The sequence below is a fragment of the Zalophus californianus genome, chromosome 15 (assembly GCF_009762305.2).
Source record: "Zalophus californianus isolate mZalCal1 chromosome 15, mZalCal1.pri.v2, whole genome shotgun sequence".
In the NCBI taxonomy this organism is placed as follows: Eukaryota; Metazoa; Chordata; class Mammalia; order Carnivora; family Otariidae; genus Zalophus; species Zalophus californianus.
The window spans coordinates 39,610,407-39,637,994 of NC_045609.1; the positions used below are offsets into that span (position 1 = coordinate 39,610,407).

At 49.6% G+C, this 27,588-nt stretch overlaps 1 protein-coding gene across 1 annotated transcript in view; it reads left to right on the forward strand.

Moving 5' to 3' along the window:
• Nucleotides 1-351: 351 nt before the first annotated feature.
• Nucleotides 352-27,588, forward strand: part of ANXA11 (annexin A11) — a 48,860-nt gene continuing 21,623 nt past the window's right edge. The window contains exon 1 of the mRNA XM_027596496.2: nt 352-483. The gene's annotated coding sequence lies outside the window, so the exon portion shown is untranslated. The remainder of the gene's footprint in view (nt 484-27,588) is intronic.

Below are 27,588 nucleotides of genomic sequence, written 5' to 3' on the forward strand. Positions count from 1 at the left end.
CCACCCGGAGAACGCGGCTCAGGGCGCGACTGACAGAGGAGGCGGGCGTAGCGGGGGGCTCCTCGCCGACCTCCCGGCACCGGCGGAATCCCCTCCCGGTCCAACAGAGCCAGAAGGCCTGCGATTTTTGTGCCCCGCCCCAGGAAGCGGCTCTCGGCTGGTTAGCCCTCCGGGCAATCCCCTGGGGGCGGGACCGCGCTCCGGCCCCACCCCTCGCCCCGCCCCGCCCCCAGCGCGAGCGGCTCCGCCCCGGGCGCGCTGGGCCGCCGCCGAGTTTTCCGCCCCGCGGGCTCCTCCTCCCGCCGGGCCCTGACGGTTGCGGCGCCCGAGGAGTGCCCCGAGTGCCCAGAGAGCTGGAGTGGGACAGAGCTCCAGGCCGACCGAGGCGCCGCGGCCGGGACGCCCGCGGAGAGAGCCGCTGCTGCCCGCGGCCCCGTTCGCCCCTCGCGGCCCCCACCCCCGTGGTCAGTGGCCAGTGGCCCGGTAAGTGAGGGCTCCCCGGCCCGCCGGAGGCACGGGGCGGGGCGGCGGCAAGGAACCGGGTGGCGGCAGAGCGCTGCGGCCCGGCCGGTGAGCCCCGGACCGCCCGGCGCCCGCTCCCGCCTCGGCCCTGCGGCTTCCAGGTTGTACGGCGGCACGGCGTTTGGCTGGGGGGGGGGGGGGCGGCGATGGTGGTGTCGGGCTGTCGGGCTGGTCCCCGACGGGCTGCGTCGGCCCGGCTGCCTTGGCTCGATCGGCCGTGGGGAGCTGCCCTCCCTGTGGGGTCGGCGGTGCACAGGCCGGTCCCCTGTGGCCAGGGCCTCGTGACTGTGCTGCGCGGCTGGGGTCAGGGGTTCAGCCGCTCCTGGGTGGGCGTGGGACGACCGGGTGAACTTGCGACCAGGTGAACTTGCGACCAGAAGGCGACTGGCTGGTGTGGGGATGGCCGGTGGCCCGGGCCCCTCTGACCCAGCCGAGTTCTCGAGAGTGTAGGTGCCCTTCCGGCTTGTGCTAAGGAGAGCTCGCAGAGGAGGCTGGCTTCACGAACTTTCCTCCTGAACCCAGAGGACGCAAATCCTGAGAGCTGCTGCTGTTGGAGATTATTTGTAAGGCCCTTTGAGAGAATGCGGAACCATCCCGGGCGTTGTGTTCACCTGTGTGTTTACCCTCTCTGCCTTTCCCCTTGAGCTACAGTTTGAGGGAGGGATTCTTGAACTTTACTCACTTCCTGGGCTCTACCTAGCCCGATAAAGGCTTAAAAAGGCAGAAACCCAGTTTATTGGTTTAAAGGACAGTTGCAAAGTTCCCCTTCCGAGGAGAGAAGTTAAGCTAGCCAGTTCTAGCCCAAGCAAGTTAACAGTTGGTCCCCAGGGACATTTCTCTCCGCTTCCCCCCATCAGTGACCTTGCTTTGCTTTGGGTATCCAAAGTAGCCAGCCACTCTGCTCTCTCTCCCGATCCCCCCCCCCACCACCACCACCACGCTTTACTTCTGGCTGCCCTGATGGGGGATGAGCCTCTTCCCTGCTCCCACAACAGTAACAAAAGCTTGCAGGGGAGGGCAAGGCTGGGTCCAGGAGCTGGACATGCAGGGTGTGTTCTTTTGCTCACTCCTAAATGACTCTCATTATGTTCCTTCATTCCTTCCTTGCTTCAGTCCATTGTTGGGGATTCCAGGAGGATTAACAGGGCTCCTTCCCTCAAGGCACACTCCTGTGCTTCTAGGTGGTCCCTGACAAGACAGACCAGGTGAGGTGCCAGGGAAGTCTGTTGCCCTGGCATTGGGTGCTCAGTACCTCAGGGTCCTGCATCCCTCCATAGTCTTGTCTCTTACTAGTCTCTGTGCCTTGTTTTCCTTATCTTTAAAGTGGGGGTAATAATACCTACATGACAGGGGCATTGTGAGGATTAAATGAGTTAACACTTTACAACCATACAGCCCAGGCACTGAGCTGAAATGGTAACTGTTAGGCCATACCGGTGTGCTTTAGGTGGATGTCATCCACATGGGGTAAAGCTTACGGCAGGGCCTGGGACAGAAGTGTCAACAATAATAATACAGTAATAATAGCTGTCGTTTCTTTCATGCAGCTGGGGGTCCAAATTGAACTGCTCTCCTGCTAGCTCCTCTGTTGTAGTTCATGTTGTTCTGCCCTCCTGGAATGCCCTCCTCCCCCATCTCTGCCCATGATTCCCCACCCGCCCCGGAGCCATCCAGGGGCCTGCTGCTAGCAGGAAGGGACAAGACATACTCTGAGCCCACGCAGTCCTCCTGCACTCCTTTGGCATCCCTTCTCCCTCCCTGCCTTGCTTAGTATTTGTATGGCCACGTGTCTTATCTCTGCCCTGTCCTTTGTCTTTGGACGGCAGGGGCTGTTTCTTACTCCTCTCCTGTTCTCACAGCACCCGCGACAGGCCTTGCCTAATATATGTGCTCAGCAGAATTTCACTGCGCAGAAGAGGCAGACCCAGAAAGTAAGGTTTTCCTTGATCTTAGACCTTGAAGGCTGGGTTTGGGTAGGCAACAAAAGAGAGCCTGAGATGGAAATAGTCCAGATTGAGAGGTGGCAGTAGGGGCTGCCTGAGAGGCGCCTTTGATTCCTTTATGGAGCCAGGGCAAGGGTAACAGATAGGGCCCACCCTGGATTGCTGTACCTAGAAGGCCAAGATCGATTAGTGATGCCTTGCTCATGTGATTCCGGGGAGGATGGGTAGTTTGGAGTGACAGGAGTAAGAATCCAGCCAGAATAGGTTAGTGTGGGTTCTTGGGAATGCACTGCAGTACAGAGAGACAAAAAGCCGGTGTAGGCAGGAGGTGAATGTAGAAAGGAAATCTGCACCGAGTGCTGGGGGTCTGTGCAGAGAACCCAGGGCCTTTCTAGAGCTCTCTCCCTCCTTCCTCTTGGATTCACCTCCTTTCCTCCCTCCTTAAGCCTGAGGCAGCTTCTGGCACTTGATCCCATGGGGGGGGGAGGGCGGCACCCGGGGAAGAGTCTGTGTGCTGATGTGCTTCACAGTCAAAGCCAAGCAGGCCGACTCAGGTCTTTCTGGACTTTTCCCTACAACACCTACTGATGTCATTGTCCCCTGGTGCATCAGGAATTTGAGTGATCCTAGATAGGAAAGCTCTTAGGGGAAATGAAGAAACTGAAGTTTCTTTGTTGGGAATTTGCATTTTTAAAAGGAGTTGTTGAAATTTCAGTGGAGCTTTCTAATAATGGCTGAAACCACGCCACAGTGGGCCTGCTGACCCTGGCCCCAACACCATGTGAAATAAGGGTCTGATGTCACCCGGTGGTTTGAATTTGGGAGGATCCTAACGAGGCCCCTACGTAGGGCCCTAACAGTAACTCGAACACGCTGATGGGAGAAAGTAACCGGTGAGGGCAACTGAGGACGCAGGAATCAAGAGTTCTCACCCGTTTTGGGTCACTGGGACAAGTTGTGGAGCCACACAGGGTCCCAGTGTTCTGGATGGTAAAATGCCTACCTCATATGGTTGTTTGCAGAATCTGGTGAGATGTTTGCAGAGGGGGTTTAAGATCAGTCAGGGTATAGCCATGACAATGTTGATCTCTTGGGTGCATTACTGTAAGAACCCTTGAGATGGGCAGGAGTGTGCAGATGGCTGACGCCTGGCTCTGTGATCCCTTAGTGTCTGGTCTTCCAGGGGCTTGTGCTCCTGAAAGTCCCACTGCCTCAGCAGAAAAGAAGGGAAGAATTGCTCCTGAAATTGCAAGGGAAGTCTGGTGTCCCCAGCCTTTGTCACCTGGAGCCTGGGGGGAGGCCGACTGGGAGGACCATGAGCTGAGAGGAATCGGAATGAAGGTGGAGAGGAGAAACCCAGAGGGGCTTAGCTGGGCCGGGGGAGCATGTAGCAGATTAAGCCTGGAAGTGGCATCTCTGGGGGGAAAAGGGTGTTAATGTCGGGGGCGGGGGCTGGTGATAGCAGATGTGAGTTGGCCATGTCCACCTAAAAGGTCACGGCTATTTTTAGGAAGTGGGTGACAAGGCATGTTTCTGTTGAACCAACATTAATGAGTACCCACTGTTTGCCAGGCCCTATGCTACCTGCACAAAAGCACAGTCCACCCCACCCACCCTAGGTTGTCTGCCTGGATTCCCCAGAGACATGGGATACTGGATGAGAACCAGGTCTGGAGGGTGGGCGAGATCATGATTGTGAATTCTGTTTTGGACATGGAGCATTTGAGGTGCCATTGGGGTACCGAGTAGGCACGTGTGTCTGGGCTAGAGAGACATTTTTATCTACATTGTATCTGCTATAAAGGGCATGTTGAGATTGAAGAACTCACCTTGAACAGCTGAGTAAAGGAACGTGAGCCCAGGAAGGAGCTAGAAAAAGAGCAGTCCATGAGGGGGAAGGAAGAACCAGACAGTGTGAGGTCACAGGATCCAGGGCGAGTCCACTTCAGTAGGAGGGAGTGGCCGGTGGTGGCTGTTGTTGCTGTGGGAAGTGACAAGGGGGACACTCAGCACGTGAGCTATGGCTGTTCTGCTGGGGTGTTGGTGTAGAAGCCAGATCAGAATGAATGGGCGGAGGAGTTGCAGGAGTGCAGATCTGGCCATGATCTGAGTGTAGACAAGCTTTGAAGGGAAGGAGAGAGACTGGGTGGTGCTGGGGGAGGCCCACACTGAGGGGGTATTTGTTTCTGTTTCTCAGCTCATCTTTCTCCCATTCCACCCGGAGGAGTTAGCAGTGTGGGTGACCTGCAGCCCAGGGGTCCCCCCTCCATCCCTCTGTGTCGTATGGACACAGGCACCTGTAAAGGTTTGCTGCTGCTTCTTGTTTTTTAAGATTTTATTTATTTGAGAGAGCGAGAGAGAAAGCACAAGCACAGGGGGAAGAGGAAAGGGAGAAGCAGACTCCCCACTGAGCGGGGACCCCGATGCGGGGCTTGATCCCAGGACCCTGGGACCATGACCTGAGCCGAAGGCAGACGCTGAACCGACTGAGTCACCCAGGGGTCCTTGTAAAGATTTGCTTCTTTCACAGAATGGATTCATGCTGCACACCTTACTCCGCAGCTTGTGGTTTTGATTAGTTTATCACGGTCAGTAACTCTGGGTGATTGGTGCTCAGGGTCAGTAGCCACTGTAGAATGTTCTATAGTGCAGAGGGACCACAGTTTATACAACCTTTCCCTTATTGATGGGTGTTGAGACCATTGACTATTTTTATAATTTGAAATAGTATTGGAATAAACAACCTATAGGACCCTGATTGGGATGTCATCGAATGTATTGATAAGGAAGAGTTGACATTTTTATTTTTATTTTTAAAGATTTTATTTATTTATTTGACAGAGAGAGAGATAGCGAGAGAGGGAACACAAGCAGGGGGAGTGGGAGAGGGAGAAGCAGGCTTCCCGCTGAGCAGGGAGCCCGATGTGGGACTCGATCCCAGGACCCTGGGATCATGACCTGAGCCGAAGGCAGACGCTTAACGACTGAGCCACCCAGGCGCCCCGAAGAGTTGACATTTTTATATTAACTTTTCCAAATCAGGGACAGATTACAGGCCTTGTAATACATCTTTTGTAGATATTATGAATGGGATTCCAATTGGATTTGCTAACCAGATAATTTTTTTTGTATCCTTTCCACTCTTTTTCTGTTTCTTGGTCATTAATTTCAACCTTTAACATTATTCATTCCTTCTTACTTTTGGCTTACTTTGTTGCTCTACTTTTAATATCTAAATTGGTTCGTTTATATTTTTAGTCTTTTATTTTGATTTAAAAAGCATGTAAAGTGGGGCGCCTGGGTGGCTCAGTCGTTAAGCGTCTGCCTTCTGCTCAGGTCATGTTCCCAGGGTCCTGGGATCGAGCCCTGCATCAGGTTCCCTGCTCAGCGGGAAGCCTGCTTCTCCCTCTCCCACTCCCCCTGCTTATGTTCCCTCTCTCGCTGTGTATCTCTCTGTCAAATAAATAAATAAAATCTTTTTAAAAAATAAAAATAAAAAGCATGTAAAGCTCAACATTTTTCGTGTGTAGACAAGCTCTAGCTGGTGGGCCTTTGAAAGGCTCACCATTCTGTTTCTTTATGGTCACCATGTAAATCAGGGATTTTTTTTTTTTTAAGTTTGTTTATTTAAGTGGTCTCTACACCCAACACAGGGCACAAACGCATGACCCTGAGATCAAGAGTCACACATTCTTCCAGCTGAGCCAGCCAGCTGCCCTGCCATGTAGATCGGTCTTGATCCAAGGATGTTTTAGAAGACAGCATCCTGAATTTCTAAGTGGTTTTGTGGGGAGTATGATCACATTTTAATGTGGACTGCTGGTTTTATTGGGTTATGATTAGTGAATGTGATCAGCAAAATTTCTTCTCGCTGGGCTGTATTAAGATTTTCTTTGTGGCAACTCTATGATCCATACCAGAAGGTTTCACGGACAAGAAAGGCTATGTATTCTCTGTGGGACACAGACTGTAGATATATCTGTTAACTTGAGCTTGCCTGCCTTTCCTTGCATTATCGGTCTGTCAAATTCTGAGAGATGTTCCAAAAATTCTCACTATAATCTCTATTTAAGCCAGGCTGTACTTATATTTGTTCTAGATGTAGTAATCTGACATCCATGTTTGGTGTATACAGGTTTATCAAGCTTATCTTTGCGGATTGTACTTCGTGTCATTTGTTGCTTATTTAATGCTTTTGGCCTTTGGCTTTACGTGCCACGTTATCTGTGTTTCAGGAGACTATATTGCCAAGGGTCTGGGAAAATCCTTTCTTCTTGACAGACCTAAAATGAACAAACAAGTGCATTTTGTAAGACGGCAAGTGAAAGGCTCAGAAACATAGAGGCAGGCTCATTAGCCAGGGGGTTTACACCAGGGCCTATTTCAATTCAGGCTTATGGAGAGCAGGTGGTGCTCGGGTCTCCCCCACCTGCTTCTCAGCTCCCTGATTGTCATGAAATAATCTGGTCCCAATGGTCCCCACGATAGTCAACTTCTTAGGAGGGATGGGTATAATAATAATTTCCTGCAAGCTCCGGGGACAGGCCCAGGTACTGCTTCTCTCCCTTTGTGGTTCTTGCTCCTTCCTTTGCATCTGAAGACAGGGACAGCTCTGCCTGGCAATTATACTGTTCCTTCCTCATTTGCAACAGCACAGGGCCTTTCTCCATTCTGCAAAGGATGTGACAAAATAGTACACAAAAATGTCCCAAGGCCAAATGTGGAGCTATGAAGACTTGGGCCCTGGCCTGGGTGGCTCAGTCAGTTGAGCATCCAACTCTTGATATTGGCTCAGGTGATGATCTCAGGGTCGTGGGATCGAGCCCTGTCTCGGGCTCCAGGGTCAGTGGGGAGTCTACAAGAACTTCTCTTCCTCTGCCTCCCCCATCTAAAAAAATAAAAAATAAAGACTTGGGCTCCCAAGTCTTAGGCTCTTTTCTGTGCTTGTGTTTTAAGTCACATCAATGGGTTTGAGGGAAAATCCTAGTGAGTAGTGTCAGAGTCCTGTGTTTTCAGGTAAAGGCAAGTGGCTGGAAATGGACTGGAAAAAAACCTCAGCCTGCTGAGGCAGGATTATTGAAAAGTCCCCAACATATTTTTAATATAAATATTTCCACTTCTCATTTTCCTTTGTGTTTACTTAGCATGTCTCTGCCGGCCCTTAATTTTTAATCTTTCTTTCTCAATGTTGGAGCACCGGGTAGCAGTCTGTTGAGCGTCCGGCTCTTGGTTTCGACTCAGTTCATGATCTCAGGGTTGTGGGATCGAGCCCCATGTCGGGCTCCACACTGAGTGTGAGCATGGAATTTGCTTGAGATTCTCTCTCTTCCTCTCCCCCTCTCCTGCTTGTGCGTTCTCTCTCTCAAATAAATAAATCTTTAAAAAAAAAAAAAAAGACAAAATGTTTCTTTTGTGCTCAGCACATGACTGGGGTTGGAGGATGGCAAAAGGCAGTGATAACAGCAACAAACCAAATTTGGTGGTTTCTGTCTTTGATAGAGAATTCAGACTTCACATACCAGATATTCTTGATTTTATTCCTTGCATCTTGTTTTCTGTTTATTATTTATTATACTTAGGTGTTATTTCTGCTGACTTGGGTAGGTTTCTCATCATCCCTCTTCCCTACCTCTCCTACATTATAATTCAGGTTTGGTCGTAGATTAAGAGAGGAGCCCCCCTCTCTCTTCAGAAATTGGAGGCCAGGGTCAATGTCTGCTCCATGAGGTCGTCCTGGCACCAGGCTCCTTGTGTAAAATTGCCCCCAGCATTCTCTAGGGCTGAGGTTTTCAAATGTGAACATATGTAAGAATAACCGGCAAGGTTTGTTAAAACACAGATTTCTGGGCCCCACCCTTAATAACGGCTCTGATTTAGGAAGTCTGGGGTGAGGCCTGGGAATCTTCATTTTTGACAGCCACCCCCGCTGTTGCGTCCATGTGGGGACCATCCCGGATAGCACTGCTCCAGGGGCTTCCCTTCACCCACGTGACCCGGGGCAGCTGACTTGCAGGGCCAGGCCCTGCCTGGTTGCCAGCGAGGCTTGGAAACTAGTCCTTATTTGAGGCTACCGTGTGCCAGGCAACGGTTTGTGTTCTGCGCCGGAAGTAAGAGAGGGCAGATGGTTGCAGGGGACAACCAGAAGTTCCTGGGACACCACCCACTGCTGTCCTTAATTTGAAACTCCTGCTGTGCTTAATTTGAAACTTCAGCCTTGCCATCGGCCAAGCCGGTATTCCTTAGGTCAGGAAGTGGGAATGGCCCGTCGCGACGGTGGCAAAGCCAGCAGGCAGCGCGGGGCACGGCCGCCGCCAACCCCATGGGCTGGCGCACTAACGGCCAGTAGCTGCTGCCACCGCTTTGCTGACGCTCTGAGGGCCCTCACTCCTTCTAGGCTGCCCCCACCCCCGCCGCCCCAGAGTCGGGTCCTTTTCTCGTTTTGTCTTTCCCAGGGTAGCCTTTACATCTCCCCAGGCCAGAGGCGGGGGGGGGGGGGGGGGGGGAGCACCCAGAAGGGAGCTGAGTGGAGGGAGCTGGCGTGGGCCGTGACTGCGTCAGCCCGGAAGTCCAGAGACATGCTTCCGGTCTGTGTCCTGCCTCCAGCCAATCCTGAGACGGCAGGCAGATCCCCTCTGCCCTCGGGGCCGCGGCTCCCCACCATAGAAAAACAGGCCGGTTGGAGCAAATGATTTCATGAAGGCCACTTCCAGGTCCAGTATTCTAGGATTCCTGTGTAAGCCAATGCCAGGGCACCGGGAACCGACTTTTTATTTCTAGGACGTGTCTTTCAGAACTGGCTCGCTCAGGTTCAGCCCTGTGGTAAGGCTTCAACACTACCTCATTGCTACTCGCCCAGCCTCCCTTGTCCGGAGCATCTCCAGGCTGCTCGGCCCCAGGTGCCAACCCTCCCAGGACAGTCTGAGGTGCGGCCTGGCTAATGATTGACATAGGTTCTAGCGAGTCGTACTTCATGCATGGCCGGTGGGTGGGGAGTTCAATGTTTAACAGCACCTTGTGCAGCCTTTTTGTTCAGTGTGCCTGGGAAAATATGGTCAGGGTTGTGGAGTGCTGCCTGGGGCTCTCTGGCTTGTTTCCGTGGCTTCATGGCACTGTGCCCGCACACGACAGGTGAGGCAGATCCCCATGAGGGCAGGGCCCTGGGGCTCTGCCGTCTCTGCAGCGGATGAGGCCACTTACGCCCTTCCTAGCAGAGTTAGGGATGTTCATACACCCTTAAAGCACTTGTGGTCCTGCCTTGGTGTGGGGGGGAGAGAGGAGACTGTCCTTGCTGTGTCGTCCTCTCTGCCCCCGGAATTCCCGGAGCCTATGCCCCAGAAGCTCTGACCAAAGAGGCCATCAGAACAGGTGCCACCCAGGATGCGGAAGAGATGAATCAGGGTCCACTGGTATCCTGTCACCGTGCCCGGCCCTGTGCTAGCCAGTGGCAGGAGGGGGGAGGCCTGTCCTACAGCCTGGGCTCTGCCTCTTGCACTGAGAGGCCTAGGAGATCATAATTCTGGCTCTGACACCAGTTGGGTGTGTGACCCTGGCTTGTCAGTATCATCTCTGAGTCCTGGTTCCCTTGAGGTGATCGTATCTATCTTGTAGGAGCATTGTGAAGATGAATGAGGTGATATATAATGAGGTAATACATGTCTCGATCATGGGTCCTGGGAAAAGGGGAGTATTGTTTGTATACTAGAGGATAGAGAAAACATTTTAGGCTAAGTGCTGATAAGTTCCAGGAAGAGCAATCTTTAGGGGTGGAGAGATCAGGGTGGGCTTCCTGAAGGAGGTGGGGCTCTGTCTTGGCCAAAGGAAGGCCAAAATTGACATAGGCTTAAGGAAGGCATAAAGGAGCCAAGGAAGACAGACCGGATAGAGGGAACTGACTGAGCAGAAGTCCTGAAGATAGAAAGTGCCAGGATAACACCCTGACTGAGCCACAAGCATGTAGTTCCTGTGATTCTTTCCATCACACATACACGTCCAGGGACCTGCCATTTTCTTGCCATGGCACAGTGTAACTCTTGGGCCAGGGCCCTTTGGCAGAGCTTAGGATCCCCCCCTGCACAGGGGTAAGCCCATGCCTGAGATCTGAAAGAGAATCTTCTCCGCTGTGATCTGTAGGCTCAGGGTATCTTTCCACTTCCAGCAGCAAAAGGTTGGCCGGGGACTTTGTCACCCTTAGAAGAGAAGCTGCTGGTAAGTGTTATTTGAAGGAAAGTTTTCCTGGAGACTCTAGGTGAGGCTGGGGGGCCTCAGTCAGGTGGTACTGGAATAGATACTCTCTCGTGTCTTACAGGTTTGAAGGGACTGAGCTTCTCCCAAGCCATTTGAACAGGCCCTCCCTGCTGCCTTCCATCCTGGTGCTACCCGTCACCCCTCTTACCCCAATTCACTGTGAGAGAGGGCCTGTGACAGGCTGTGGGCTTTCGGATGGATCATTGCCTCTTAACTGGCAGGGCCCTGGGTGATGTCATCTGTCTCTTTGACTACACATGCAGGTGCCTGCAGGGATAGCCCAGCTTGGGACGGTGGGCAGCTGAAGTAGGCACGCCTAGCTGAAGGGGTAGTCGCTGCCCCCCTAGCTGTGTGTTACCCCAAGGAAGTATTGGACCTGTGTTACCAGATGTCCTATTTTTCCATTAAAAAAAAAAAAATTTAAGTCAGGTCCAGCTCTTTTATAGCCCCCTCCCCTCCCCCCCCGGAAATAAATGTGAACTTCAAAACCCTCATGGAGCCCCAGGTTCTGGGCAGCACAAGTCCACAACCACGGACCCCTCGCAGGCTCCCCCATTTAATAAGTGAGGGAGAAAGATGCTCAGAAGAGCCTTAGGTTGGTCAAAACCCATCAGAGAGAAGCCAGTTCTCTAGACTCTTCTCCCACCTTCCTCTCCCAAAGAATGCATTTCCTGATCTCTGCCTTAATCTCCATTCTTCCTAGGAATGGCTCTTAAACCCCTTGTGGGTAGCTTCCTGCAACTGCTCTATTGTATTTATGTCCCCAGGCAGAGGGAAAGCCTGCTGCAGGCCAGGACTTTGTTTTTTCCTCTTCTTTCCCCAGGTAGCCTAGCCCAGCCCTGGGTGCCTGTCTGAGCCCTGAAGTGGAATTACTATGAAGATAATGGAATGTAAGCTTCAGCTTCAGGAGACCCCCCCCCCCCACCTCACTTGCCAGGGTGTGGTCCTAGCAGTGAATTTGCAGAGTCCTAGCAATGTTGTATATTCATTTTCTTGAAGAAGACCCCCAAAAATCGTATGAGCTCCAGGCCCCGCAAAACCGGGACCGACCCCTGTAGATGTGGTGACTGGCTGGCATCCTGTCTTTTGGACAGTGAGCTCTTATTCTGGGGACAGGAAGTGGGGGGTCCTGAGCCAGCCCTCTTAGGATCTTGCTGTGTCACCTGGGCATGTCACTTCCTCCTCTCTGGTTGTCAGTTTCCCCGTTTGTGAAATGAGAGCCGAGGTGGCGTGGGTAGGAATGAACTGAGTCATTGCTAGGGCAGAGTGAGCTCCCGTGCCCCAGCTGCGTGGTCCTGGCCGACTGGGGTGTGATTGCCCCGCCTGTGTAGACTACACTGCCAACCTTTGCCCTCCCCAGAGCATTTGCATTGCTGGCTGGGTGTGTCTGGCCTGGCCACACACAATCTCTCACAGCCCCGAGCCTCACCATGGTGATTCGTGTTGACGGATAATACAAGGGAGCAAAGCTTTATTGAGCTTTTATTCCCAGACCTGCAGGAGAGGCAAGCACCTGGTCCTTCCTTTCTCGGTTGGAATAGTTGATTTTGTGGTCTTGGTGGTTTATTGCTTCCCTTGTCAAAGAAAGCCTCCTGGGTTACGTAGACTTACGCTCCGATCTTTTACACAAGGAGAACAGAGGCCTTTTCAGAGAGAACACCATAGAAGGATCTGGAAGGAAGGAGATCACTGTCGTTGTTAGTTTTCTGTTGTTGCCATAACAAATTACCACAGACTTAGTGGCTTAGAATCACACAACTTATTTTGGTGGTAAAATATACATAATATAAAATTTACCATTTTCAGCATTTTTTAAAAAAGCGTGTAGTTCCAAGGCACCAAGGACATTCACACTGTTGTGCAGCCATCAGCAGCACCCATCTGTAGAACTTTTCCATCTTCCTCAACTCAAGCTCTGTCCATGAAACAGAAGCTCCCCAGACCCCCCTCTTCTCCACCCCCAGCCACCACAGTCCTCTCCATCTGCATTGGGCTGCTCCAAGCACCTCCCAGGAGTGGAATCACACAGTGTTTGTCTGTCCGTGATGGGCTGATTTCTCCGCACAATGTCCTGTCGTAGCACCTGTTGCAATCTCCTTCCTTTTTAAGGCCGAATAGTAATCTCTTCTGTGTTCTACACCGCGTTTTGTTTATCTATCCCTTTGGATGGACATTTGGGTGCTTTCCACCTTTGGCCCTTATAAATACTGCTGCTGCAAGCTGTGGTGTCCATAGGTTCGGGGCCCTGCTATCGGGTAAGTGCACCTGCCGTACTGTTTGCCACAGCGGCTGAGCTGTTCACCACACATTTCTGTCTGACACTTTTGTCTCACATGTCTCCTGGTGTTTGTGGGTGGGGTGGTATCCTTTCTGGAGGCTCTGGAGGAGAATGCACCCTCGTCTTTTACAGCTTCTAAAGGCCATCTGCATTCCTTGGCTCGTGGCCGCTTCCTCCACGGTTGGAATCCCCCTCATGCTTCAGATCTCTCCTCCTCATTTTTTCTTTTCATCCTTAACCAACCAGGAAGGGGTCTCTGCTCGGGAAAGGACTCATGTAATTAGGTTGGGCCCACCTGGATGGTCTAGGAGACCCTCCCCATCTCAAGATTGGCAATCTTCACCACACCTGCAAAGTCCCTTTGGCACGTCAGTCACATGTTCCTAGACTCGGGGGGATCAGGGTGTAGACTGTCTGGGATAGTTTTTCTTTAAGTTTTTTTTTTTTTATTTATTTGAGAGGGAGAGGGAGAGAGAACCCCAAGCAGCCTCCATGCTGAGCATGGAGACCAACACTAGGCTTGACCCCATGATCCCTGGGATCACGACCTGAGCCAAAACTGAGTCCGACGCTCAACTGACTCCGCCCCCTAGGCGCACCTGGGATATTTTTGAAGGACCTCCTCAAGGAACCTGATGGTGCCCTGATCTCAGGCCTTGAAAAGCCCTCCCCTCCACCCCTTCTCCTTACCAGCATTGTCCTGAGACACCCCATAATCGTACAGTTGGTTAGGCATACTTCTGTGTGGGCTGGACACCTGATCCCAGACACTGAACGATTTGGGTGTATGTCCAGGATCTTGAGTGACCCTTTCCAGACATCAGAGCCTGTCCTCTTTGGCCACTTGGGAGAGACCAGCACTGTGTGAGTTGGTCACAGACTTAAGAGAGCTGTCCCATACTTGACAAAGATTTTTTCTTTTTTTTTTCTTTTTTTTCTTTTTTTTTTTACTTCATTCAGTCCTCATATAACTCCAAGGCAGGTGGGCTGGTCATATCTCTGCAGACAGCATAGAAGTTCAGAGAGGTACAGTTACCCCCGGAAGGTCACATAGCAAGTGGTAGAGCCAGGACCCAGACCAAGCTAATGCTTCTGAGGAAATCAGTTAAAGCTAACGGAGCACCTACTACTGTATATGCTGATACACTCCATGGTGGGTAGCTTTATATGTGTGTGTCAGTGTATCCAGTCCTCACGGCCACTTAGTAAGATAGATAGATGTGCCTTCCCCAATTTTACAGGTAGCAAAGAAGGCTCAAAGAGGTCAGGCAACATGTCCAAGGCCACATAGCCAGCAGGTGGTAGAGCTGGACTTGGAATCATCGTCCTTGGACTTGAAACCCTGTGTGTCACCCTAGTTCCTCTGCAGCAGTGTTAGAAGATGCTATCAGAGCTGTGTGGGCTGTGGGTAAAATGCATACAGCAGAGCCGAGAAGTTTCCTGTGACTGTCCTGTGATATTTGTGGCTCTTGGGGTGGGGGGAGCGTGGGTTGTTGTGATGATGGGGAACAGGTTTAGAGTGTGGGAGAGAGAGTCATTGACGGTAGAAGGCCCCGCAGAGTATCTGGGGTTGGATGTTGGTGATGCTTAGACTGCATGACCAGAGATGAGCCACTCGGCTACCCCTTTCCCCACCCAGAGGAGGGAGGGGTCCAGGGAAGGAGCTCCCCCAGTTCCCTCCGGGCCAAGCCACTGAAAGTTGTGTTGTACAGACAGTGACCACTGCAGGGTGTGGAGGTGCTGCACCCCCGGGGGCCCAGGTGATCCTGGAGAAAGGGCGCTTCGGCTGGACTTGGTGGGAAAGGGAGGAACTTGAGAGCTAAGGGGGCAGCCAACAGGGCTCAGGCACCCCCGGCACTGGTTAACATCTGCTGGCCCCTCCTGCTTCACTTCTCAGGCGGTCTTGGGAGAAGCCCCTTCTGCCAAGGTGTCACTGGGAGCAGTCTCCCCCAGGTGGAAGTGATGAAGCACAGACACAGACCTGTCTCTCCTTGGCCTGCACTGCACTTGGAAACATAACCCACAATTTCCCTTTTTGGGGTGGGGGCTGTTTCCTTAGGGCCTGACCACAACTTGGACTTGTCACTGCCACTGTGTCTGTCACAAGAACCTTGGCATCTGCAAGGACCGAGGCCTGAGGCCTCGTCACGTTCTGGGCTTGGGTGTGAGCCGATGTTGACACCATGTGTGGGTTCACCTTCATTTTCCATTGCTCAGAAATCCCAAGTTGGGATTGTCCTTTGACTAAGTTCCGGCCCTTCCGGAAGCCAATTTGGTGTGGTGTCGGGGGAACCCTCCCATGAACAGGAAGGAGCCAGGTTTGTGGGAGAGCTGTGCTGTGGAGGGGTGGGAGGGAGACCCACGAGCACAGACTGGTGTGTGAAAGTGGTCACTCCTGCCTCGCTCCTCCCCGTAGAAGTGCCGACAGCAGGTGCCTGGGTGCCCGCTGGCTGGAGCTTTGTGCAGGGACGAGGGGGCTGCTTCTCTGGATCCCTCCTCGCGGGCAGTTTCTTCTCCAAGAGGCCTTTTCAGAGGTGATTCTCCCCGCGCACCGGCCTCCCGCTGCCCCATCCGCTTCTTGCCTTGGCTTCCCTGGCCCCTACCATTCCTGGGGCTTGGACCGGGCCCCCGGGCACCCAGGCATGCAGGAGGGAAAGAAAGAAAACTTTGCCAGTTCCCTGTAGGTGGACTCCCCCTTGGACTACCCCTTGGGGAGATGGGAGCATCCACCACAGCCGCTCCCAGGACCTACTGCTACAGGGCTGGGTGTGGTGTGGGAGAATGAGCTGGTGGGGGGCTGGGTTCCCCTCATCACACCCTCTGCCCCCACCTCTGGTGTTACTCCCTGACTCCACATCCTCTCCCCGCACTGCCCCCATGTTTCTCATCCCGAGTATTAGCAAATGGCCCTCTAGTCCTGTTTGCTATTCTGTCCTGGAGAAACGGATATCATGAAAGGTTAAGTAATATTAGGAGAACATATTTGATATTTAATTATTACTATCTGCATTTTACACTTGTGGAAAACTGAGGCCCAGAAAGGTTAGGTAACCTGCCCAAGGTCACATACCTAGTAGAGAGCAGGACTGGGATTTGAACCTGTGCGGTCTGGCTGCAGAGTTAATGTTCTTCCCACCACCCTATGATGGTGGGAAGAACTTTGATGCCGTTGATGAAGTACCTGGGGTCACAGTGAGGCCTGATGTCCTGATTCCTAATCCCAGGCTATTCCATCGTCAGTGTTTTTCAGTTTCTGAGATACTGGATTCTGGGGCCAGTGAGCTCCATGAGGAAGTAGAGTATAGCATAGGGGTGAAAGTCCTGGGCTTTGGAGCCTGGCTGCCTGGGTGTGAATCTTGGCTCATTTACTACCTGTAACCTTGGTTGAGTTCCATAATCTCTCCCTACCTCAGTTTCCTTATCTCTAATAGGGGATCATAATCTTAGTGTTTGTTTTGTAGAGTTGTTGTAAGGTTGAATTCCATGTAAAGCACTTAACAAAGTGCCTAGCACCTAGTAAAGTTTTCATATTCATAAATGTTAACTATTGTTATGATTGCCTAATAAGCTGGAGAAATTTGGGGATAAAGTTAAGCAGGCTCCTTTGTTACAGGACTTCTCAGAGCCTTTACCATGCTATTATGAATTGGCCCTTTGGGGAGGGGATGTAGTAGGCAGCACTTTCCAAAGTTTTTGGACAACTAATCTCTCTATCCTTTTAAATTGCATCCCTCTAAATTCTCAGCTTGCAAGATGTTAAGCTGGTGTCTGAGAACACAGTTCAGGAAGCACTGAGCTGTATATCAAGCTGCTTGTTTCTGCTTGCCAAGGTTGAGTTGGGGATGGGGGTCCAGGTTATTGCTGAGCCAGCTCCGAGTGACTGTATGTGGCAGAACTCTGGCTATGCCTGGCTTCCCTCCTACCCTGTAGGTGTGGGGACAGGGAAGAGGTGTGAGCCTAGGCACCTGAGGATCTCTGGAACCTCCTGGCCGTGAGGAATGGCCTTGGCAAACCCTAGTTCGAAGCATATTTACTGCACTTCCTTCTGCCCTGGGAGGAGGGGTCTTATGGTAGGTCACCCGTGGTGGGACTGGCTGGGACCACCAGACAATCCAGCCCAGCTCAGGTGGTTTTGCAGCGTGGCTCTGTTAGGAGAAAGCAGGCAGCAAGCAGAGTTCTACCATGACGTTCTCCCTAGTGTGTGTGGGGCTTGAGTAAACAGTGTCCCTGGTGTATTTTAGCTGCAAAACTAAGGGGGTTGGAAATTAGACAACCTTCAAGGTCCTTTCCAATAGGAACATTTTGGGATTGGGGTAAAAACCTAAAGAGGTGTCCCCTTTAGGAGTCCTAAAATACAAAAGGTAGGACACGGCCTGAGAGGGGAAAGCCCCCTCCAACCCCCCCCCCCCCCCCACTTCATGCCCATGGGATAGCAAGGTCTGGGGAGATACGGACCCGGCTCCAGGTCATTGGTTGGGATCCTTTTCCATAGGAGATTCTTAGAAGTGGATTACCCTTTTTTTTTTTTTTTTTTTTTTTGAGAGAGAGAGAGAGAGGGGCAGATGGAGAGAGAATCTTAAGCAGGCTCCATGCCCAGCATGGAGCCGAACACGGGGCTCCATCTCATGACCCTGAGATCATGACCTGAGTTGAAATCAGGAGTTGGAGGTTTAACCAACTCAGCCTTCCAGGTGCCCGAAGGAAGTGGATTACTTTAAGTAGACGTTTATGTCTTGCTTTGGGCCTCATTCGCAACCTGTCTGGGTCATTGCCTCCTTTTATCCAGCCCAGTGACCCGGGGAGGAATGCCCACCACTCCCAAGGCAGTATATGGAGGCCAGGAGCTGCTCAAACTGGCTGAGGGCGGGCTAACTCTTCATCTCCCCGAACAGTGCCAGGAGCAATGCCAGGTAGGAATGTGTACCATTAATTACCCCTGAGTCTGCCCAAGCCTAGCCTGGTACTGGAGTGAGGAGAGTTTGCAGATAAGCAAATAAATCTCTTGCTTTAAAACAGTTGTATACACATGTGAACAAACATAAACCATAGATACACGCACATGCATTTATGTGTGTGTTTGGGGGGGTTCTTGAATTACACATTAGAAACTGCTCAGTGGCGACCTTTGGGCAGAGGGTTAGACCTTTGGTTTTCACTTTGTGCCTTTCTGGTTGTATTTGAATTTCCCTACAGTGTGTTCTAATCTTTTTATTTTATTCTTTATTCTATTTTTTTAATTTTTAGTTTTAAATGTAATTTATTTTTTTAGAGCAGTTTCAGGGTCACAGCAAAATGGTGTGGAAAGTACATTACTATGAACACCATCAATATCCATCATCACCACCCCTACCAGAGGGGTACATTTGTGGCAATTGAAGAATCTACATGGACACATCCGGAGTTCATAGTTGACCTTAGGGTTCACTTCTGGTGTTGTATGTTCCATGGTTTTGACTACTGTACCCACCATTTTAATAGCATAGAGAATAGTTTCACTGGCCTAAAAAAAATCCTCTGTGTTTTGCCTATTCATCCCTCCCTCCTCTGTAATTCCTGGAAACCACTGATGGTTTTACCAGTGACTAGTTTTACCTTTTCCAGACTGTTGAGAGTTGGGATCATGCAGTATGTAGCCTTTTCTCATTTTCACCTCAAATCCCTGCGTGTCTTTTCATGGATTGATAATGCACTTCTTTCTAACACTGAATATTTCTTCATCTGGGCATTTATCCATTCACCTACTTAAGGACTTCTTGGTTGCTTTCAAATTTTGACCTTTATGAATAAAGGTGCTATAAACATCTGTGTGTAGGTTTTTGCGTGGACAAGTTTCCAGCTTACTGGGGTTAATACCAAGGACTGCTGGATCATATGGTAAGAATGTGTTTAGATTTTTTTTTTTTAAAGATTTTATTTATTTATTTATTTGACAGCGAGAGAGACAGCGAGAGAGGGAACACAAGCAGGGGGAGTGGGAAAGGGAGAAGCAGGCTTCCCTCCAAGCAGGGAGCCTGATGCAGGGCTCGATCCCAGGACCCTGAGATCATGACCTGAGCCGAAGGCAGATGCTTAACGACTGAGCCACCCAGGTGCCCCAGAATGTGTTTAGTTCTGTAAGAAACCGCCAGACTGTCTTCCAGAGGGTCTGTACCATTTTGCATTCCCACCAGCAGTGAGTGAGAGTTTTGGTTGCACTGCATCCTCACCAGCATTTGGTATTATCACTGGTTGGGACTTGATCTCATTGTTTTATTTGCAACTCCCTAATGATGTCTGATGGGGAGCATCTTTCTTGTGCTCAGAAGCCATCTGTGTGTCTTCTTCAGTGAAGTGTGAAGGTCTTTTGCCCATTTTTTAAATCAGAATTTTTTCTTACTGTTGAGTTTTTAAGAGTTCTTTTCTATATTTTGGATAACAGTTCTTGATCAGATGTGTCTTTTGTAAACTTTTTCTCCCAGTTGGTGGCTTGTCTTCTCTTATTTTTTTTTAATTTTATTTATTTATTTGACAGAGACACAGCAAGAGAGGGAACACAAGCAGGGGGAGTGGGAGAGGGAGAAGCAGGCTTCCGGCCGAGCAGGGAGCCCGATGTGGGGCTCGATCCCAGGACCCTGGGATCATGACCTGAGCCAAAGGCAGACGCTCAACGACTGAGCCACCCAGGCGCCCCTCTTATTTTTATTTTTAAAATGTATCACCAGAGAATCATCTGAGGTGCATGACTTAAACTCTATATTTAAATTCTTGTATCAAACAGATTGAGGTCTTAATATTAAAGAATGCATACACAAGGGGATCCTGGGTGGCTCAGTCGTTAAGCGTCTGCCTTCGGCTCAGGTTATGATCCCAGGGTCCTGGGATCAAGCCCCACATCGGGCTCCCTGCTCAGCGGGGAGACTGCTTCTCCCACTCCCCCTGCTTGGGTTCCTGCTCTCGCTATCTCTCTCTCTCTGTCAAATAAATAAATAGATAGATAGATAGATAGAATGAATACACAAATGAATACTCCACAGCCCCGAGGCTGGGGAAGGCCAGTGGAGGGATCATCCCACAATAGCCCCCACTCTAGTCCTGGGCCTGCTTGGTTTGCTGCTGGGCATGGAGAGGCGGGAGGTCTCAGGGGTGATGCTTCCAGGCCTCAGCCTCCACTCAGCTTCAGCCTGCTGCACGCTCTGGGTCCCGCACCAGCCTTCTGGGGAGGATATTTCTGTATCCTTGTGCCAGGCATAGCACTGCCACCACCCACCCATCCTTTCCCTTTCATGTGCTGGAAGTCAGGCTGGACTCCAGGAGGTGTGCAGAGCCCAGCCTTCCTGATCCCCCCGTCTCCATCTCCCCTGGTTGAGGTGGGGAAACGACAGGGCTCTCCGTTATGGCAGGGGGATGAGTGAGTGGGAGGAGTAAGGTTTTTCTTGTTCTGGATGATTCTGCCTCTTCTGTCAACACGGCATTTCTAGATTCCTGTGTTTGAGGACTCTGGCTACTGCCCACTTGTGGAGCCCTTGAAATTTAAGTTATACTTGCAGATGTATACACAGCTTGAAGAAACAGGCCCTTGAGAAGTCCCCTGTATAGCTGCCATATACTTTCAACATTCACCTGATACTCTGAGGCTTGGTTCTGATGGGGTCCCGGGATGCCCAGGTCTTGGTGCTTGTCCTCAGAGCTGACTACTGGGAATAAAGGCTGGATAATATAAGCAAGAAAGTGTCCCAGTACCTACAAGGAAGGAGTGTTTCCTGGAGTGTGGAGCACAGAATCAGTTATATCAGAATCACTGGGGGTGGGGAAGGGGTGCTTGTTTAAATTTCAGAATCCTTGGCCCAGCCCAGGTTGAAGGGCCCAGAATGACTGGGGCCGGGGCATAGGCATTTTCAGCAAGCTGTCCAGGTGATTCTGACGCGTGATGAAGCAGTGCCACCCAAAGTGTGGTCCATAGTCAAGTAGCATCAGCGCCACCGGGAAGTGTGTGGGAAATGCAGATTTGGGGGCCTGTCCCAAACCTACCGATTCCGAGACTGTGGGGAAGATAACCAGCAATCTGAGGTTTACCAAGTCCCATAGGTGATTGTTTCGCGGACTGAAGTTTGAGAAGCCAGAGGGCCACAGCTGGATGAAATAGAGTGCCTAGCAGCAGGGGGATGGCCCTAGTGGGGAAGCAGGGGTGGGGTTTGTGCCACACAGTCCCCAGAGTGGCAGGACTGGAGGCTGGAAGTGCCCCAGAGGCTGGTTTCTAAAAATTGGAATAATCCCTAAAGAGGCCAGCTGTCTACCGTGTGGAATACGCTCTCTCCAGTGAGTCCCCATGTCAGTGTCCGGACCAGAGCCACCTCAGAATGGGCGATATGCCCCGGCCTGCCAGAACTGCTGACGGACAGGAGGAGAGCCTTGGTCAGTGCGGAAGGTGTCATGATACCTGTGGACACCAAAGAGAGTGCAGATCTGCTGGATTGTAACTCACTGTGTTCTCCTCTGTGGTGGAGAGCGAGTGCCAGGCAGGCAGTGGGGAGGGGAGAGCAAGAAGCCTACTTGAGCTCACCTCCGAGCAGGGATGGTGCCAGGAACGACTTCACCCGGTACAGCAGGCCCTGTTGGTGGCCGAGGGTAGCTGAAGACTGGACGATGAGCAGATTTCTTAACGTTGAGAAAGGGGAAAGCAGGTAGACATTGTGAGTCGGAGAGCCGAATCCCCGCAGCCTCCGAGTTGGGTAGGCACTGGGGGTAGGGATGGTTCATCCCAAGGGCACCCCAGGTCATCCAGCTTCCGTGGCTGTCCTCCTAGGCATTACTAGGCGGGTAAACCGGGGGTCTCTAGGCATGGGCCGTGTGTTCGAATCCTCATCTGACGTGGGCCCTCTGTACACCGTCGTGGAGTTGATGGGGAAACGTGTGTGGCGTCTTCGGGGTAGAGTTAGGGGCCCGAGTGCTGGCTGCGTGGCTGCACCTGCCGCTGTTGGGCTTGGGTGTGGTTGGCCATGACAGTTCAGGACTGTTGTCCTTGGCCTTTTTCCTACCAGTTACTTGGAAGAAAGCAGATGTCACGCGTACCAAACAAAGCTGGGCGCTAAGATGTTTGACGTTGGAATGTCCAGACACCTCAGCGGGCTGAGCAGCAGGCAGAATGCGAGGGAGGAGTTGGACAGGATCCGCACCAGGGCTGCGTGCCCAGGACGCTCCGTGTCCCAACCCAGGGAGCCAGGGAGGGGGGACATGTGGTCCGGCCCTGCCCTCTGCTCTGCCGGGACCACAGCTGAGGCCTTGGGTTCTGAAAAGAGCTCCGAGACAGAGAAGGGAGTGGTACTGCACAGAGGAGGTGGTAGGGAGATGAGGCTGCTCTCAGGGGAGGGCCAGACCGGGGGTGGTCTCTTGGGGGAAGGGGAAGACCCAGGGGGCTCACTGCCAAGGGACAGCTTTTGACTTCTGCTGGGAAGTCTGCAAAGCCCTCCTGGGAATGTGTGCTATCACCCTGGGAGCAGCCTGAGGCTGCCCCGCGGTCCTGCCCCGTGCGGGGAAACACGAGTGGACCCTCTGGGTCTGAGTCCCGTGGTGCATAAATAAATGCAGTAGTGCTAACCCCAGGTTCCGAGCCGGGCTGCCTGCGGCTGAATAGAGCCTGTGTGAGGTGTTCAAAATCTTGGAAGAACAGCCCTGGCCTCAAGTGAGCTCAGAAATTGCCACCTGAATGGACCTTTTTTAAAGTTGTTTTTTTAATAGGAAGTACATGCATGTGGCCAAAAAATGCAAATATAAACAGTAAGCTTCATGTCTATAACCAGTTTTTCCTTCCAAAGACAACCAGTGTCACCAAGTTTCTTGTTTATCATTCCAGGGATGGTGTGTGTGTATGTGTGTGTGTGTGCGCGCATATACACCACCAAGTTCGTCTGTTTACAGCTTTTTTTAAAAGATGTTAGCTTAGTAAATACACAGTTTATACCTTGATCAAGAATGATGATCATTTCGTATGCCCATATATAGAACTGGCTAATTGTAAAAATAGCTACAGAGTGTTCATTGTACGGATCTGTTCTAATTCACTTCACCAGCCTGCTGCGGATGCATAGTTAGAGGTTTGTTATCACAGAATGCCCCAGTACAATCCATGTCCCCGTCCCTTCACACAGGCATAAGTGTGCCTGTGCCCAGGAAATAAATTTCCAGAAGGTGAGTTTCTGGTTCAGAGCAGGTCGTTTTACATGTTGACATCTCTGTATTTGTAATTGGCGACTCTAGCATCTTAGTGTGGGTAAAACCTTCCGTTCCTTTTCTATAACTGCCTGTTTATATCATTTGAGTTTCTCTACTGGTCACTGGGTTGGTTTTTTTTTTTTTTTTTAAGTGCAAAACATTTTCCTTAAATTTGTTATTTCCCTTGTCTTTCTGTTGTTTTCTTTATTTGTTTCTTATTGTGCACAACTTTAATTTTATGTCTTTTTTTAAAATTTTTTAAATTTTTTATTATGTTAATCACCATATATTACATCATTAATTTTTGATGTAGTGTTCCATGATTCATTGTTTGTGCATAACACCCAGTGCTCCATGCAGAATGTGCCCTCTTTAATACCCATCACCAGGCTAACCCATCCCCCCTACCCTCCTCCCCTCTAGAACCCTCAGTTTGTTTTTCAGAGCCCATCATCTCTCATGGTTCGTCTCCCCCTCTGACTTACTCCCCTTCATTCTTCCTCTCCTGTTATCTTCTTCTTTTTCTTTTTTCTTAAAATATGTTGCGTTATTTGTTTCAGAAGTGCAGATCTGTGATTCAACAGTCTTGCACAATTCACAGCGCTCACCGTAGCACATACCCTCCCCAAGTCTATCACCCAGCCACCCCATCCCTCCCACCCCCAACCACTCCAGTAACACTCAGTTTGTTTCCTGAGATTAAGAATTCCTCATATCAGTGAGGTCATATGATACATGTCTTTCTCTGATTGACTTATTTCACTAAGCATAAGACCCTCCAGTTCCATCCACGTCGTTGCAAATGGCAAGATCTCTTTCCTTTTGATGGCTGCATACTATTCCATTGTGTATATATACCACCTCTTCTTTATCCATTCATCTGTCGATGGACATCTTGGCTCTTTCCACAGTTTGGCTATTGTGGACATTGCTGCTATAAACATTGGGGTGCACGTACCCCTTCGGGTCCCTACATTTGTATCTTTGTGGTAAATACCCAGTAGTGCAATTGCTGGATCGTATGGTAGCTCTAATTTCAACTGTTTGAGGAACCTCCATACTGTTTTCCAGAGTGGTTGCACCAGCTTGCATTCCCACCAACAATGTAGAAGGGTTCCCCTTTCTCCACATCCCCGCCAACATCTGTTGTTCCCTGACTTGTTAATTTTAGCCATTCTGACGGGTGTGAGGTGGTATCTCATGGAGGTTTTGATTTGGATTTCCCTGATGCCAAGCGATGTTGAGCACTTTTTCATGTGCCTGTTGGCCATTTGGATGTCTTCTTTGGAGAAATGTCTGTTCATGTCTTCTGCCCATTTCTTGATTGGATTATTTGTTCTTTGGGTGTTGAGTTTGATAAGTTCTTTATAGATTTTGGATACTAGCCCTTTATCTGATCTGTCATTTGCAAATATTTTCTCCCATTCTGTTGGTTGTCTTTTGGTTTTGTGGACTGTTTCTTTTGCTGTGCAAAAGCTTTTGATCTTGATGAAATCCTAATAGTTCATTTTTGCCCTGGCTTCCCGTACCTTTGGCGATGTTTCTAGGAAGAAGTGGCTGCGGCTGAGGTCGAAGAGGTTGCTGCCTGTGTTCTCCTTTAGGATTTTGATGGACTCCTGTCTCACGTTTAGGTCTTTCAACCATTTGGAGTCTATTTTTGTGTGTGGTGTAAGGAAATGGTCCAGTTTCATTCTTCTGCATGTGGCTGTCCAATTTTCCCAACACCATTTGTTGAAGAGACTGTATTTATTCCATTGGACATTCTTTCCTGCTTTGTCAAAGATAAGTTGACCATAGAGTTGAGGGTCCATTTCTGGGCTCTCGATTCTGTTCCATTGATCTATGTGTCTGTTTTTGTGCCAGTACCATACTGTCTTGATGATGACAGCTTTGTAATAGAGCTGGAAGTCTGGAATTGTGATGCCGCCAGCTTTGCTTTTCTTTTTCAAGATTCCTCTGGCTATTCGGGGTCTCTTCTGGTTCCATACAAATTTTAGGATTATTTGTTCCATTTCTTTGAAAAAAGTGGATGGTATTTTGATGGGGATTGCATTGAATGTGTAGATTGCTCTAGGTAGCATTGACATCTTCACAATGTTGGTTCTCCCAATCCATGAGCATGGAACGTTTTTCCATTTCTTTGTGTCTTCTTCAATTTCTTTCATGAGTATTTTATAGTTTTCTGAGTACAGATCCTTTGCCTCTTTGGTTAAATTTATTCCTAGGTATCTGATGGTTTTGGGGGCCATTGTAAATGGGATCGACTCCTTGATTTGTCTCTCTTCTGTCTTGCTGTTGGTGTATAGGAATGCCACTGATTTCTGTGCATTGATTTTATAGCCTGCCACTTGACTGAATTCCTGTATGAGTTCTAGCAGTTTTGGGGTGGAGTCTTTTGGGTTTTCCATATACAGTATCATATCATCTGCAAAGAGTGAGAGTTTGACTTCTTCTTTGCCGATTTGGATGCCTTTGATTTCTTTTTGTTGTCTGAGTGCTGTGGCTAGGACTTCTAATACTATGTTGAATAGCAGTGGTGAGAGTGGACATCCCTGCCGCGTTCCTGACCTTAGGGGAAAAGCTCTCAGCCTTTCCCCATTGAGAATGATATTCGCTGTAAGTTTTTCATAGATGGCTTTTATGATATTGAGGTATGTACCCTCTAACCCTATACTCTGAAGAGTTTTGATCAAGAAAGGATGCTGTACTTTGTCAAATGCTTTTTCTGCATCTATTGAGAGGATCCTATGATTCTTGTTCTTTCTTTTGTTAATGTATTGTATCACGTTGATTGATTTGCGGATGTTGAACCAGCCTTGCAGCCCAGGGATAAATCCCATTTGGTCGTGGTGAATAATCCTTTTAATGTACTGTTGGATCCTATTGGCTAGTATTTTGGTGAGAATTTTTGCATCCGTGTTCATCAAGGATATTGGTCTGTAATTCTCCTTTTTGATGGGGTCTTTGTCTGGTTTTGGGATCAAGGTAATGGTGGCCTCATAAAATGAGTTCGGAAGTTTTCCTTCCATTTCTATTTTTTGGAATAGTTTCAGGAGAATATGTATTAATTCTTCTTTAAATGTCTGATAGAATTCCCCTGGGAAGCCATCTGGCCCTGGGCTTTTGTTTCTTGGGAGATTTTGGATGACTGTTTCAATTTCCTTAGTGGTTATAGGTCTGTTCAGGTTTTCTATTTCTTCCTGGTTCAATTTTGGTAGTTGATACATCTCTAGGAATGCACCCATTTCTTCCAGGTTATCTAATTTGCTGGCATAGAGTTGCTCATAATATGTTCTTATAATTGTTTGTATTTCTTTGGTGTTGGTTGTGATCTCTCCTCTTTCATTCATGATTTTGTTGATTTGGGTCATTTCTCTTTTCTTTTTGATCAGTCTGGCCAGGGGTTTATCAATCTTGTTAATTCTTTCAAAGAACCAGCTCCTAGTTTCGTTGAACCACTCTACTGTTCTTTTGGTTTCTAGTTCATTGATTTCTGCTCTGATCTTTATTATTTCTCTTCTCCTGCTGGGTTTAGGCTTTATTTGCTGTTCTTTCTCTAGCTCCTTTAGGTGTAGGGTTAGGTTGTGTATTTGAGACCTTTCTTGTTTCTTGAGAAAGGCTTGTATTGCTATATACTTTCCTCTCAGGACTGCCTTTGCTGCATCCCAAAGATTTTGGACAGTTGTGTTTTCATTTTCATTGGTTTCCATGAATTTTTTTAATTCTTCTTTAATTTCCTGGTTGACCCATTCATTCTTTAGTAGGATGCTCTTTAGCCTCCATGTATTTGAGTTCTTTCCGACTTTCCTCTTGTGATTGAGTTCTAGTTTTAAAGCATTGTGGTCTGAAAATATGCAGGGAATGATCCCAATCTTTTGGTACCGGTTGAGACCTGATTTGTGGCCTAGGATGTGATCAATTCTGGAGAATGTTCCATGGGCACTAGAGAAGAATGTGTATTCCGTTGCTTTGGGATGGAATGTTCTGAATATGTCTGTGAAGTCCATTTGGTCCAGTGTGTCATTTAAAGTCTTTATTTCCTTGTTGATCTTTTGCTTAGATGATCTGTCCATTTCAGTCAGGGGGGTGTTAAAGTCCCCCACTATTATTGTATTGTTGTCAATGTGTTTCTTTGCTTTTGTTAATTGCCTTATATAATGGGCTGGTCCCATGTTTGGGGCATAGATATTTACAATTGTTAGATCTTCTTGTTGGATAGACCCTTTAAGTAGGATATAGTGTCCTTCCTCATCTCTTATTACAGTCTTTGTTTTAAAATCTAGTTTGTCTGATATAAGGATTGCCACCCCAGCTTTCTTTTGGTGTCCATTAGCGTGGTAAATGGTTTTCCACCCCCTCACTTTCAGTCTGGGGGTGTCTTTGGGTCTAAAATGAGTCTCTTGCAGACAGCAT